Source organism: Neopelma chrysocephalum, unplaced genomic scaffold, assembly GCF_003984885.1.
Source record: "Neopelma chrysocephalum unplaced genomic scaffold, ASM398488v2 Primary Assembly neopelma1_137, whole genome shotgun sequence".
Taxonomy (NCBI): domain Eukaryota; kingdom Metazoa; phylum Chordata; class Aves; order Passeriformes; family Pipridae; genus Neopelma; species Neopelma chrysocephalum.
The window spans coordinates 355,762-370,219 of record NW_020897799.1 but is presented as its reverse complement, the minus strand read 5'-3'; the positions used below and the strand labels follow the sequence as shown (position 1 = coordinate 370,219).

The 14,458-nt window shown below is 56.6% G+C and overlaps 1 protein-coding gene and 1 long non-coding RNA gene across 13 annotated transcripts in view; one reads left to right on the top strand and one right to left on the bottom strand.

Annotated features, from left to right (window-relative positions):
• MEF2D (myocyte enhancer factor 2D) overlaps nucleotides 1-14,458 on the top strand; it is a 101,508-nt gene that overhangs the window by 25,177 nt on the left and 61,873 nt on the right. The window contains exon 1 of one of the 11 annotated variants that reach the window (XM_027699159.1): nucleotides 4,656-4,918. The exons of the other annotated variants lie outside the window; for them this stretch is intronic. The gene's annotated coding sequence lies outside the window, so the exon portion shown is untranslated. Of the gene's footprint in view, nucleotides 1-4,655; nucleotides 4,919-14,458 lie in introns of those variants that run through there. 11 annotated transcript variants of the gene reach the window in all.
• Nucleotides 6,818-8,351, bottom strand: LOC113975300. 2 transcript variants are annotated; one of them, XR_003536805.1, is made up of 3 exons: nucleotides 8,018-8,351; nucleotides 7,650-7,802; nucleotides 6,818-7,187 (listed from the first exon to the last, which is right to left on the bottom strand). It is a non-coding gene; the product is annotated as an uncharacterized LOC113975300 (long non-coding RNA). The 2 variants fall into 2 exon arrangements; XR_003536806.1 differs by lacking the exon at nucleotides 7,650-7,802 and having other exon boundaries at nucleotides 8,018-8,190.

Below are 14,458 nucleotides of genomic sequence, written 5' to 3'. Positions count from 1 at the left end.
AGTGCTGCTCGGGTGGACAATGAGTGGCAGGTTGGAGTGGCTGAAGACCCCAGAGCTTGTTAAAATCCTGGCATTGCCAGAGCCTGGCTCTGCCACCAGCACCCTCTCCCTGCTGGGCGCTGTGGGGGAAATTTTTGCCCTTTAAAATTCCACTGCAGGGAGCTCTGGCTTTGGCTCTGCCATGAACATGGAACCTGGCATGTGGCACTCAGACCAGTTCAGAACATGCTGGAAAAACCATGGGGGAAAGCAAATCATTTGTGTGTGTCACCGAGCATCTCCTTCGGCACTGGCATCACCAGGGAGGTCGTGGTAGAGGCGAGGAGGTGCCTCAGGCATGGTTATCACAGACTCATGGAATGGTTTGGGTTGGAAGGGACTTAAAGATCATTTCGCTCCAACCCTTGGGTTTATCCCAGGGGATAAACCACATTTTCCCTGGATATATGTCTCTGCCCTTAGGAAGGCCCTCCGATAACAGCAAATTTATGTCAATAACTGGGACAGGGTGGAAGAGTTGGGTGGAGGCAGAGCTTGCTTGGACGTGGGCTTAGGGCAGTTTTCCATCTGGTATTCCGGTGAGGAGCAGCACTTGGGATCACATGGACAGTGTGTGCATGCCAGGCTCTCCTTCAAGAGCATGGACCAGTGTGGGGGCTCCCAGGAAGGGCTCAGGGCTGTGGGTTGGGATGTAGCTGGAGTCAGGCCTTACCTCCAGCCTCATTTCTTGGGTGATGCTTTCCCAGAGAGCTCCATGCACTGCTGGACGTCTCACTTTGTGTGACTTAGGAGGACTCAATGCCTCGTCTCCAGGGTTTTAAGCACAGGGATCAATCATGGATCCATCCTCAACCTTCCCTGACTCGGCATGGCCGTCCTTCCCACGCGCCGGCGATGAGCTGCCAGGAAAACTAGCACCTCTCGGCTCGCTCGTTCAAAAATATCCCCGGCCCCGCGCGGATGCCGCTGCCAAGATGGGGAGCGGAGCCGGCGCTACCTCTTTGCAGAAATCTGTCGCCTCGCTCGGCGGTGGGGAGGCTGGGAGGGAGGCTGGAAGGGAGGCTGGGAGGGAGGCTGGGAGCCGTGGAGAGCCGAGCCCCAGCGCTTTCTAAAATAGAAGCAGAACAAATGGTTGGAGCAGGATGCTGGTGGCAAAGGCAGCCAAGGCTCTTCCCACGGCAGCTGGTGGCTGCTTCTTGCTCCTCCATCAATCCTCTCCCCAGAGCTGGCATTTCCTCGCGGGGGGAGAGGCAAGCATCTGGCTCTCGGGGCGGCTTGGGGCACAGCGGCGGTTTTGGGGGTTCGGTGTGACCTCCTGGGTTTTTGGAACGGCTGAGCTTTGAGTGGGCTGTGAGGATGGTGGGCAGGAGGGGGTTTGGTCGACGTGTGCCACAGCACAGTGCGAGATAAGGAGGAGATGAGTTGGGTGGCGCCAGTTGCTGAAGGGACTTTGTCCCAAAACAATGACACAGGTGCTGGGCTGAGCCGTGGGCACGGCGTGGGCAGTGAGTGCTGACCTGGTGTGTCAGAGGGCTGAGCACGGGGCTGCCCTGCCTTCCGTCTGCTCCCACGGGAGGGGGGGGGTCCCGGCGAGGTGAGTTCCTGGTTGCTCCTGGGGTCCTCAGGTGTTTTGGGAGCTGCATTCGGGCCACCCTCTCCCTCCTCCAAGGGACTGCTGCTGGGGAAAGGCCAAGGGCTGAGTTCCTCACCGCCCTGCTCCCCTTCAGATGTTGCTCCTGAGGGGACGAAGCTGCCCGTCCTTGCTCTGGCCACTGGCACCCAGGAGAGGAAATGGTGAGCCCAGGTCTCGTAGCAAATCGAGAGAGTTTGGAAAAAACCTGTTAGTTGCCCTCAGGTCTTTGAGCTTTAGGGCCAGACGCGTGTGTTTTAGTGAGGAAGACTTCACGCCTGGCTTTGCACCAGAGAGAGTTGCTCCAGCTGGACAAGGTGGAAGTGGGAAGGTCAGGAAGATGCTTCCCAAAAGGGAAGATGTTCTTGCCTTGTCCTTTCCAGGGAAGAGAACCAGCCACGGCGAGCTCAGCATCAGCTGGGGTGACCTTGAGCGCCTTTGCTTGGCAAGGGAGGCTGCTTTGCATGCCCTGTCCCCACCAAGCATCGGGGTCTTTTTGTTATGCAAATGCATCTTTGGTTTTAGCTTCACAGAGATAAATACCTTTGAGGCTAAATCTGGAGCTTGGGGCACTGCTGAAAGCGCCCTGATGGCCCAAGGGCTGACAGGTCGGATGCTGAAGGTGGTGGTTTGGGGGTTTGGCTTTGCTTTGGGCATGGAAACAAAACGCTCTCGCTGTTTTTCCGCCTGGGGTTATACAAGACTTTTTTGCAGCGAGGAGCATTGCAAGCTCTGGTGAGGGGTCCTTGGGACCCACTGCCCCACGCCTGGATTTCCTACTTTTGCAATGATGTGCTGTGGGGTTTTTTTCCAGCATTTAGAGCTCAGGAGAGCCTTTTGCCCCAGCATCACGCCGCCCCCTGAGGACCCCCACCGAGCTGTTCCCAGGCACTGTGGCTCCAGTGCAGGACCGGTGGTGATGTCTCCATTCCCCCTGGTGCTGGCCACCTGGGTTTTGCTGTTGGGGTCTTTCTCCCGCCCCTCCCAGCGAGGCTGAGGCCGGATCAGTGCCGGGTGCTGTGCCGGGTGCCACGCACTGGACCGGAGCCTTTTTCTCACCTCCCTGCTCGCGCGTGGGCGAGCGTGGTGTGGGCCTGGCGTTCCCTGGGGCTCTCTGGCTTCCTCTGGGACCCCGTGAGCCCCTGACAGCCTGTCTCCCTTGTGATGGGGGGGGTCACAGGCCGTTGGGCTGGGTTTGGGCAGAGGTGTTTGTGTACGGTCTTATTTTTATTTGTGTGTCTTTCGGAAATTTTTCGTCACGGCGGGTGCCGGTTCAGTGCCCGGCAATGGGGCGAGAGGGGGTGCGAGGGGGATGGAAACGTGGCTAAAACTGGTCTAGCTTCTGCTCATGCAATTTTGCTATTTCTGTGCTGTAGGAGAGCTTGAGGCCACTGGGATTTGGGGGGGCTGAAGCCCTCGGGTTAACAGTTCATCCCTCCAATGGGGTCACGGGTCACCTACGAGCCTGAAAACTCATTGACATCAGCCCAGGGCCTCTCTGGGGCTGAACCGTGATAGTGTGACACTAAGAGCACCCAGATGTGTCTCATGACCTTGCAAAAACAGGGCAGTGGTGTTTTTTTTTCTGATTGGGAGCTGGACAGGAACTCAGGATCTCCCACATCCTGCTGATGATGGGATGCCTGCCATGGGACCTGCCATGGGCAGAGCAGGGCAGAAAGGAAAAGTGGTGGGGAATAAAGGTAAAAAGGGGAGGGCAGCTCTTTTGGAGCTGCTTCTTTGCAAAGTAGGTGGGTTTTGGCCCTGTCCAGGTGCTGAGCCATGGTGGGCAAGGCTAAAGCCACCCCAAAACAGGGTGTTCCTCCTCGGGGCTGCCTCGGGTTCCGCAAGGTCTGCTGCATCCCCCAAAGCCCTGCAGGGTCTGGAGCATCCATGCCCAGGGAAGCTGCTGCCCAAACAATGCCCCAAAGTGGGTACTCTGGCCCGGGGACAGGAGCAAATCCGCATTCCAGGGAAAAGAGAAGGCTCCAGGGAGACCTTGGAACCCTTTCCAGTGCCTAAAGGGGCTCCAAGAGAGCTAGAGAGGGACTTTGGATAAGGGTCTGGAGTGACAGGACAAGGGGGAACGGCTTCCCACTGCCAGAGGGCAGGGTTAGATGGGATATTGGGACGAAATTCTTGGCTGTGAGGGTGGTGAGGCCCTGGCCCAGGATGCTCAGAGAAGCTGTGGCTGCCCCATCGCTGGAAGTGTTCAAGTGTTGGACAGAGCTTGGAGCAACCTGGTCTAGTGGAAGGTGTCTCTGTCCATGGCAGGGGGGTGGAGTGAGATGGGCTTTATGGTACCTTGTAACCCAAACCATTCCATGATTCCCTGAATCCCTCCAGCTGCAACACAGCCCTGCTCCTCCAGCCTCTGCTGCCCAAGCCAAGGTGCTGCCTTGGTTCTTTTTTTTTTTAAATTCTTTTTCCCTAAATGTGTTACCAGTGCAGCTCGTCCATATTTCCACCACCTTCTCCCTCCTGTTCTCGTGCTGAAGTCTATAATGCTGAAATTATAGCATCCCCCTCGTCACCATGGCAACGAGCAGGGATGTATTTTAAAAAAAAAAAAGGACCAGAAGCCCTCCAAGGATTATGACTTCAGTGAGGGATCAGGCTGGAGGGGAATCTGGGTCACGGCTGGAGCAGACTTTTCTTCCAGCCTGTCTTCAGTAATTCCCCTCACAGCGCCCGGGGCCGCGTCAGGGCAGGGCAGAGCTGCCGCTGGCACCCATGGGTGCCCCTGGGGGGTCCAGCTGCCCCAGGAGGTGCTTCCCTCCCTCTGTACCAGATCACTCATCACCCGTGTACACCCTGGGAAAGAGCATCCTCTGCAATCTCAGTATTCCCACCCAAAATCCAGGCATTTTAACCCAAAGTCTTTTTGATTCCCAAGTGTGCGGTGCCTGCAGGAGTGCCAGAGCCTTGCTCCCCCTCCACCCCGCTTTGTGCAGTGCAAGTTTTCTCTCTCATCCCCCAAAATAAACAGGACTTTTTTTTTATACAATTTTTTTTTCTCCTCTTCTTCTTTTTATTTTTTTTCCTCCCTTTTTCCACACCCCCAGAGCCGCTGTTGCTGGTGGCAGGGAGCCCAGACTCTGTAGGAACTCAGAAATGCTGCAGATCCAAGCCCCGGCTGCCCTCTCCGTTTCGCAATCCTTTGGAGTGGAGTTGGGGGGGAGAGAGAAGGAATAAAATGGGAGGGGATTTTTTTTTCTTTATTAGAGATTTATAGACTTTCCCACCAGTAGGGACAAGGAACTGGAGCTGAGCGGCCAATTTCCTACAGTAAGTTTCCAACACTGCTCCTCTCTGGCCTCTGTGAAACCCTCTGCAGCCTCGCCTACGGTGGGTTGGGTTGGTTGAATTTTTGGAAAACCACTGGAGATGCTGGCGGGGGGGTCGGTGGGGCGAGGGCTGCTGGCGCGGAGGGTTGGAGTTTGTCTCCGTGGGCTGGCACCTCCCACGGGTTAGGTGATACTAAGGGCCAGGAAAAATCAGCTCAGGTGGGTTTTCTGAGATGTTAAAGCCTTTTTTCTACCTATTTTTTGGTCGCATGTGAACCCTTGGGCTTGGGCTTCCTGGTGGTGTCACAACAGCCACTGGCGGCTGCCGGTCCCCCCGGCTCGCCAGACTCAATGCTGCTGGGGCACCTTCCCCGTCGTCCTCATCCCCCTCAGCCATTCGGCCTCTTGAGGTTTGTGGTCCATTTATTTTTAGGTAATTGCAGCATCCGGGTGCTGGAGTGGCCGGTCAGTACCGCGCAGCCGGACAAGGGAGGGGTTTGTTGGCCAGTGTATTTTAAGCAGTTGGTTTCTTACAGGCGAGAGCCTGGCGAGCTCCTCGTGCTGGTGTGGAGGAGCTCGGCTGATGCCGTGGTGCCTTCTGTCCCCACGTGGGCCACTTTACCTGTGCCCTGTGCCGGGCACAGGGCAGGGTGCGAGGGTTCGGCTCCTGGCTCCGCTCTGCACCTTCACGCAGGATCTGCCCCTCCTCCAGTGCTCCACTGGGGGAAAAAATCCTCCCTTGAGCTGTGCCTGTACGAGATCTGAGTGCTGGCAGCTCTGCTCCCAGTGTCCAGTGATTAATGGGATTAAATTGGTGCCCCTAGTGAGGTTTTTTTTTATGTTGCATCTGGTTTTCTCAAGACTTTTTAAGCAGGGGGAGGCCGGGGCCATGTCGCACTGAGATCTGATTAGATAAGGGAGAGCTGCCTGTGAACAAAATTCCTACCGGATAATTATTTATACCTCCATGTGCGTCACTAATAAACATCTGGATCTGCTCCAAACATCTTCATTTGATTTGTTTTGTAGTTTCTCAACAGGGATGTTTCTCAGCTCCCCACCTCCCTCTCGTCGCGTGGCTTTTGAGGACTCGGCTGAAATGAGGGGTGGGCTTTGAGCAGTTGCCCCACTGCCCGTGAGATAAGCCCATCCCCCAGTGCCAGCCTTGCTCTCCCATTCCTTTCTCTGCCGGGCGTTACCACTTTTGGTTTAGCGAATTCCCCCTCCTGGATTCCTGTGATAGAGTGACAGTCACATTGCCCTTTCTTGGGAGGAGAAAATTTGTGGTGTTGGTGGTTGCAGAAGACAATACGAGTGGCCAAAACAACCCAAAAAGCAACCCCAGATGTGTTGCTTTCTATTTTAAACATTCTCCTTTGATTTGGGGGCGAACCAGACTCCTGACCTTTCGGAGCGCGTGGGGCTGGCAGTCACGCCGAGCTCTCCAAGGCCAGGGCTGACTTCTTGCTCTGTTTGTGTAGAGCCAAGAAATTACTATTAATAACTTTCCCTGAATGAGAGTTGAGTACCTGCTTCCCTGGGGCTCCTTGGAAGGCTCTGGCTCGGGCGGATAACATCAACAGTCATTATGAACAGGACCGAGAGCATCGCGCGCAGCTGGGATGCAGATGGGAAGGGACTGGTGTGGGAAGGGAGAGACGAAGAAAGCCTCTGGCTCGCTGTGAAGTGCCTCGGGCAGGGCTTGCAGGCGCCACGAGCCACTTTTTGTGTGTTCCTCCATACTTTTTGCAGCCCCAGCCCCTCTTTGCATGAATTCAATGGAAAAACCATCCCAAGTTGCTGGAGCTGGCAGCGAACGCCAGCTCTGTCCGTGTTGGCTGTAATCCGGGTCTCACCTCTGCCGGCCTCTCAGGAAAAAAAAATTAAATAAATAAGAAAGTTTCAGTGCTGCACCCAGCTTTAATCTCTTTAAACTGTATTTCGCTAATCCTTCATTAGGATCTCATTGTGAGCTTGTTATCCCGTTAGGGCTGAGCCGCGCGCGGCGGCGCCTGCGGAGCCGGGCGGGAAGGGGCTGTGTCGGCCCTGCCATGGCCACGTGCTCCTCTGGGACGTGCTGGCAGAGCTGGGCAAAGTGGGCTCTGCCCATGGGGATGGGTCCTGCCCCTCTGTCCCACTGCTGCAGAGGAGCGGGTGCTGGGCAGGCACCAGGCGCTGGCAGTCCCGGGGTCTTTGCTGTGGACTGTGGGGATGCCATTTCTGTTCATCTTCCCCTCCATCCCTGGACGTGCCCATCTGGGGTGTCGGAGCTGGGGATGGGGGTGTCACATAAAAAGTGCTGGTTTTGGTTGCACCAAGGCTTGGTTGGCCTCGGGAGAGTTTCTGGGAGCCCCCACTGCGGTGGGGCCAGGAGCCAAGGGTGAGGTTTTAACTGTGGGGAGCTGGTGGGAGGTGACCCCGAGGGGCTCACCAGGAGCCAGGTGAGCTCAGCACGTGCTGAACCCCCTTCCCGCTGCCACCAGAACCTTAAAAAAGGGCATCGTTTGGCCCCAGCGTGCACGGGCAGATTCCTTCCCTTAGTGAGTGGCTGCTTTCCCGCTGGGAGGCTGAGCTGGTTCCTTGCTCCGTGCCGCCGGCTCCCCCGTCCCAACCTGGCACAGCCACACTCCCCCTCCACAGCACCCAGCCCTGACACCCCCCCTAGACACAGGGACCTTCCTGGGGCGACTGGCAATGGCAACAGCTCTGCAGCACCCAGGGGGCTGGGATACCTGCAAGCCATGTTTCTGGAAGTTTTTGAAGGAGGAGAGCAGCCTGGCATGAGGCTAAAGCTGGAGAAATGGGAAGTCCATCCCGCCGGATAACAGAGCAGGGCTGAGCCTCGCAGGCTGCGATCGGCGAGAGCAGGAGATGGTCTGCAGAGCCTGTGCAGAAAGCAAAACAAAACCCGCACACCCACACGTTCCCACATGCGCAGGCACACACGGCAGTGAGCAGGCAGGGAGGGGATCTGCCAGCAACCGGAGTCGAGGCTCGATTTGATTTGGTGGAAAATGAAAACCATTGCGGCAAGCGAGAGGGTTCCTGGCTTGTCTTTTTCCTCCCTCAAGAAAATAATAGGTGGGATTTTTTACCTTACCCGGGTTTTGTTTTGTGCAGCAACGTGGCTCTGAAGAGGAGACTGGTGGCTAAATGAGTTGCTGCCTGTTTTGTGCTTTCCTGCCCAGCCTCCTCCGTGCCGGAAGGTCTCGTGGGCACGTGTGTCTCCGTGTCCTTGTCCACTCCTGCAGCGAGTCGGGGGAGGGAGGTGGCTCCTGTGACATTGCCCAGCAAGCGACAATGAACTTGGCTCTAAGCCTGTGTGTGGCTTTGCCCGAGAGCCTTGGCTGGCATTTAAATTGATGCACATTTATTTGCCTCCAGGTTGGGGAGCATCTCTGCAGGTTGAGCTTTTGGGCAGTGCCAGGGCATGAGGGCATGGTAGGGGCTTGTGGCATCGCTCAGCTATAGGAGATGGGGTCTCCATAGGGAACCCAAACTCAGATTCCCGACATAGCATTGAGCAACACTGCTTCTTGCCATGTTTATTCTGGCAGCCGGGGCAGTGCTGTGCTGGCACTTGACCTGTGCCGGGGCAGTGTTGGTCCCACTCCCTGTGAGGGGCTTCTCTTCTACACCAGAGCACGTAGGAATTGGGGAGTGTTGTGAGCTGAGATTTATGTTGGCTTTTATCCTCCCAGAAAAGAGGGATAGTGATGCCCAGGAGCACCTATCCCTGGCCTTCTTTCTCCTTCCCTGGGTTTCGCAGCCCTTTGGGGCGCTCCTGCCGTGGGCTTGGCTGGGGCTGTGATGCCCCACTCCCTGCTGCTGGGAAGGTAGAGCTTTTCCAAACCCTCTCTCCCCTTTTCCTGTGCCTATAATTAGCCCTGGCTCCCCGCCACCATATACTGTACGATCCTGGAAAGAGGTCATGGCTTTGCTGAAATTCTTGGGAACAGAGCTGCCTTTGCAGCTGGGAAAGCAGTGCAATTTCCAACAGATAAGAAATAGGGCAAATGCAACTCTGTTCCCTGCTGTAACTTATGGGCTCTGGGGATGGCATCTGGTGGCCTCCTCCCTGCTCTGGTTCTCCACGTGCTTGGGGGAATGGATGAGTCCGTCTGGGTTGGTAAAGAGGTTCCAACCAGCTCCTGACTCTGGTGTGCTGCTGCACCCTGCCCCGGTGGCGGGGGGTGAGGAGACCTCTGTCTTCTCCTGGACTGCTGGGTCTGGTTTTCCCCTTCTGCTGGATCCTGTCAAGGTCTTGTCCCGGGCTGAAGAAGGAAACAAACCCATTCTTGGGTGTTTGTAGTTCTTTCCACTTTTAAAACTTCCCACTTTTATGAATTTCCTGGGAGCAGGACTCCCTTTGCAGCGGGAAAAGCATCATCTTGATGACCTTAAAGGTCTCTTCCAACTGAAATGATTCTATAATTCTGCGATTCCATGACCTCTGGGCAGATGACGAATAGGACTCAGCTTTTTTCCCAAGAAGGGGCAAAGCCCACGGGAGCAGAGAGGTCTGCAGGGGCTGGGGAGGGTTTTCCTGCCTCTGAACCCTCCTGTGCAAAGCAGTGAAAAACTCAAAGTGAAAAGAATATTTTGAAAAGAGAAAACTCCCTTCTTCAGGAAATGTAGACAAAAACACAGCAAAATCCCCTGTTCAGAAGTTTCCCAAAGCTCTGCTATTGTTTCTCTGCCTCTCTACTGTCATTCTGAGAAAAAGCCAGGATAAATCCGCCCAAAAAGGACAGGAATGGAGAGCGAGGGCTCGAGTTGCCATCCCAGCTGGGACTCTGCACGTGCTATATCCCCCCAGCATCATCCCACTGCCGAGCTGATCGTCCCTTTCCAAAGGAGAGATTAGCTAAAAAATCACGAGATTAAAAAGCAAAACACTTTCCGTTTGTTGTAATTGGCTCCTGGGCCAGCGAGCTGCTTCTCTTCCCTTCCTTCCCTTTTACATCCAAGCACACTGATTTTTGCTTTAGCTGACAGGACTGAGGGGTTCTGAGGGGAAGAAGCACTGAGGATGCTGAGGTCCGTGAGGCCACTGCAGGGTCTCCTTTGGCAGCACCAAGAGTTTTTCTGGCGATTGCAAGACTTGATAAACTCTTTTTTTTTTTTTTTTTGCATTTGCTGGTGCCAGTGTGTTCAAACTGGGAATTGCATTTGGGATTTGGGATTTTTGCAAGGGTCATTGGTGTAGATCCATTAGAGGCAGGTGATGCTTGTACGGCCAAGGATGTTTCGTTGGCCCACAGGTGACTGAGTTGTTTGGGGAGCACAGGGCAGTTTCCTATGGATTCGTGCTGTTCACTTGACTGATTAACCAAATTACACAGAAATCTTTTGTCACTGTAGGTGCCTATAAACCCTCTTCTGCTCCCCCCTCGCAGTGGTGTACGTGGGGGGTGGTGTAGGAGTTGCTGACGATGGCACCGAATGTGCAAGTGTTTCTCTGCACCTCACTGGGGAGAAATATTTTAATCTTTTTTTTTTCTTTTCTTTCTTTTTTAATAAAAAAATAGTGGATCTGAAGTTTGAGGAGTAGGTACCCACTCCACAGAGATTCACTGAGGATATGAGGGGGTCTGGGGCTTGAACCAGGAGATTTGGGTAACCCCAAGGATGATTTTTAGTCTCTGGCTTGGAGTTTTCCCCTGCTGGGTTTTTGGAGGCGGCTGGGTGGCAGAGTCTCGCTCCATCGGGATGTGACTCCCGCTTTTCTGGATGCAACCCCCGCTTTGCAGCTGGTGAGGAGCCACGCTCAGCTGCTGGACCCAGAGAGTTTGCACGAGGGGTCAGGGTGTGCACATCGGCTCGGGAATGAACCCCCTTTATGCTTCCCAGGGCTGAGCAGCCCTGGCTCTGGCTCAGGTCACACCTGTGCCAGGTGGTTTTCCAGCCGCTCTCAGAGGTTGTATGTGGTGGGTGCTGGGGTCCATGGCTGGCACTGGTGGGCTGGGTGCTGGAGCGAGGCCAGGAGGTGTTGTTGAAGGGTGCTGGGGCCTGGAAGGTGGCAGCAGCCCTGGCTGTGGCCGGGTCTGCTCAGGGCACACCAGAAGGGCTGTAGCACAACCCAGAATTAAGTGTGAGTCTCCCAGGCGCCGGCGTTTGACCACGGAGCCACATCCCCTCCGCACAAGGAGCTCCCTTTTCTTTCTTGTTTGCAAGTCGCCTTACAAGCAGGTTTAAAAAAAGGTCTCGGCTTCCAACAAGGGCCACAGAGCTGGGCTGGGATCTGTCCCCATTCCCAGGGTGGGGGACAGCAGTGAGGGGCAGGGGGAGATTTGCCTTATCCCCCTTCCTTGTGCGTGCCCACCTCCTCCCTCTGCCTTTTCAGTGGTGTTGGCACAGGGTTAACCCACCCTGGGAAGGCTCTGTGCCACCCCAGCACGTCACCCAGTCGCAGCCGAGAGGTGACTTAGGACCTGCCACCATCTGTCAGAGCACGGAGATGGATGGGCTGGAGGTTTTGGACGTGGGCGATGGTGTTTGTTTGGTTTCCATGGGGAGAGGCCGGGCCCAGTGGTCAGTGGCAGCCCGAGCTGCCCGGGGTTTCTGTGGCCATGAAGAACGTCCCGGGGCCGGTGGCTGCTGACTCAGGTGACAGCAGAGCAGGGCCGTGAGGGGTCAGGGCTTTGCTCTACACGATGACGGTTGTGTCCCATCCTCCCTCCTGCCCGCCTCCAGCGCCACACCTCACCCAGTGGCCCTGGAGTTTGGACCTGCCTGGCTGAGCCAGAGCCGGGGCTGGGGCTGAGCTGGCCTCGATGCTGGCGGGTGCAGGGACACCCAGAGCAGTCGGGTTCCCACGTTCTGGGAGGGGACAAGTGCTCCATCCACCCGGGTGAACTCCCTTGGGGCCCTTGGGTACCTGCCCACGGGGGGTATTTCCCGAAGAGGCGGTGAGGGGAGCTGGCACCTGTTTGCTGCAACCCCGTGTACTTCACCCGTGCTGGGCACACACACAGCAACTCCTGTTGCCTTCCATGAGCCCTTCACGTGGATTCACGTCAGCGCTGCAAACACATGAGCCCTGCCTGACGTGAGGCCACAGTGGTGGCCAGGCTGGTGCTGATCCGTGGGTCATGGATGGGGTTCCTTCCAGCATCCTCTGCCTGGTCCTTGCTCCTGCCAGGACCCCCCTGGACCTGCCTCCCTCTGGGGGCACTGGAGGCTCCCTGTGCGTGTGTTGAAGAACCAAACTCAGCGTTGATTTTCCTCCAGCTCCGCTCGTGCCATCTGTGGGCAGTTGTGTTGGTCCGGTTGTGGAGCATCGGTGATGAGTTGCTGTTTTACCTGTGTGTTTGTGCAGGTGGGGTTTGCATCCCCCCCGTGCCTTGTGTGGGGTTTACACTGATGTAAAGTGGCTGCAGAGCAGTGACAGAGGATCTGTCCCCCCATGTGACAGAAGGGAGAGCTTGGCCTGACAGATGAGTGAGAATCGGATCCGTGGCCTCTGGGGAGAGGCAGCAGAGGACAGGAGGGGTTAGTGGGGAGTCAGGAAGGCTTGGAGGAGTCTGGGGGGCAAAACAGCTGATGGTGCTGTCTCTGCTTTACCTCTGCCTGGAAATGCCAACAGGAGCTGGAATTAGAAATCCAGAGTGGCTGTCAATGCTGCTGTGAAATCTCCTGCATCCCTGGAACAGCACCGGGGCCTTTCCCATGGTGCCCTGGCGAGTACGGAGGGCTTTGAGCACGGTGGAGGCACCTGCAGCCCCTCTTGGCACCTCCAGGAAGGGTTTGCACATGCACCATCCAGGCTGCCATGAAGTTAAATTAGATAATTGGATAAAATTAGTTCAGGAAAGTGAGTGGTGGCTGCTCTGATCAAACGTGGCAGCAGCCAGTTGGACACAGACCTGGACCTGAACCCGGACCTGGTGCCCAGCACAGAGTCACTGCCTCCCTTGGGGAAGGTGCTGGTGCCCTCGGGCCCTGGGGCTGGTGCCAGCAGGTGGCAATGTGGCCTGAAGCATTGTCACTGTCACCAGGGCAAGGGCAAGCACTGGGTGCTTGGCATATGGGACACCCACATCTTGGCATCCCTGTGCTCTCATGGGAGTCCCGGTGATGTCCTTGGGTGTTTTGGAGTTGGTTTTGGGATCTTCCTGGTGCTGGTGGGTGAGCAGGATGGGACAAGGTTAGAGTCAAGGGGATTGCTCAGGGGGAGGTAACTGGGGGTTGGGCTGGGGGACGCTTGTGTGTCAAGCTCTGCTGTTACCTTCCCCTCTCTGTGCCTCAGTTTCCCTGTGCTGGAAGGCTCAGCTGGTGCTGCTGGTGGTGAGACCACCCTGTGTGGGCAGCTGTGGTCCTGTTGACCAGCTCCTGCCCAATGTGCAGGTTTGTGGAGTGGAGACATCCCAACTGGACTCTGCTCAGGTGTGGGCACCCACATGCCCCGGGGTGCTTCTGCTCCCATCAGATGCGCCGGGTGCAAGGAGATGGGTGGCCCAGCCGTGCAGAGAGGGCAGAAGCAGGGTGGGTGCTGTGAGCCAGAGGAGACCCCTGTCTGTCTGTCATCTTCTGCTTCCCCTGGTCCCCCCAGCACCCCTTGGTCACCGGTGTGCCGGTGCGTGGCCGTGCTCCGAAAGCCGTGCCAGCCCCAGCCCTCCTGCCCTCCGGCCGCCCCCGCGTCCAATACAGCTGGAGGTTTCAGTTCTGCATCTCCGCTGCCCAAGGGGAACTCAGCCAGCGAGAGCGAAACTCGGCGGCTCCAACGGTTGCACATGTTCGCCGCCCCCCCGCCGACACCCCCTCGTGTCCCCCAGGTCCTGGCAGGGCCAGCAGCCGCTGTTGCAACACCTGCGGCGGCAGCTGTGCCACGCTCGGCCCCTCTGACCTTCCCTGGAGCGCAGCTCAGCAGGGGCAGAGCGGCCACCCAGCTCCCCTGCCCGAATCCAGGGACTCCATTTGGGCAGGGAGCCTGTGCCGGGGCTCTGTGGGGCAAAGCCTCTGCAAGGTTACCTGGAGGAGCAGGGAAATGCCCCTCCACGATTGCCACCCTGCCTCGAGCTGGGGACACCTTCACCTCATCCCTGTGCAGGTTTGGAGGAGCTCCAGTGGTGGTGGTGGCGTTCTGGGTGGTGTGAATGTGCTCTCAGCCCAGCTGGCTGGTGCCGTCACTCTTGGGCCGTTCTCAGCCCTGTGCTGTCGTGCTGGGCAGCCGAGCACCCCGTGCCACTGGAGGTGGGTTTCTCCCTCCTGTCTTGACACGCTGCCCTCCTGTCCCCCTTCCCACAGCCCCCAATGCTGTGCTGCTGTGATGGAGCTGTGGTTCCTTGCTGCATTTAACCACCAGCCTGTCTTGCCCAGAGTGGGATCTCTCCCAGTTTGTCCCTTCCCACCTCTTGGTGTCAAGCCAGAGGAAACCCAACTGTAAAAGACTTATCAGGTCTAATTAAGCCCTGGGGATATTCCCAGTGGCTGGTGCAAACCAAAGGCCAGGCCGTGGCTGAGATGCTTTAGTTTCATGGGCTGGAGAAATGGAGAAAATTAGAGAAACATGGAGAAAGTTCTTTTTTTTTATTTTTTA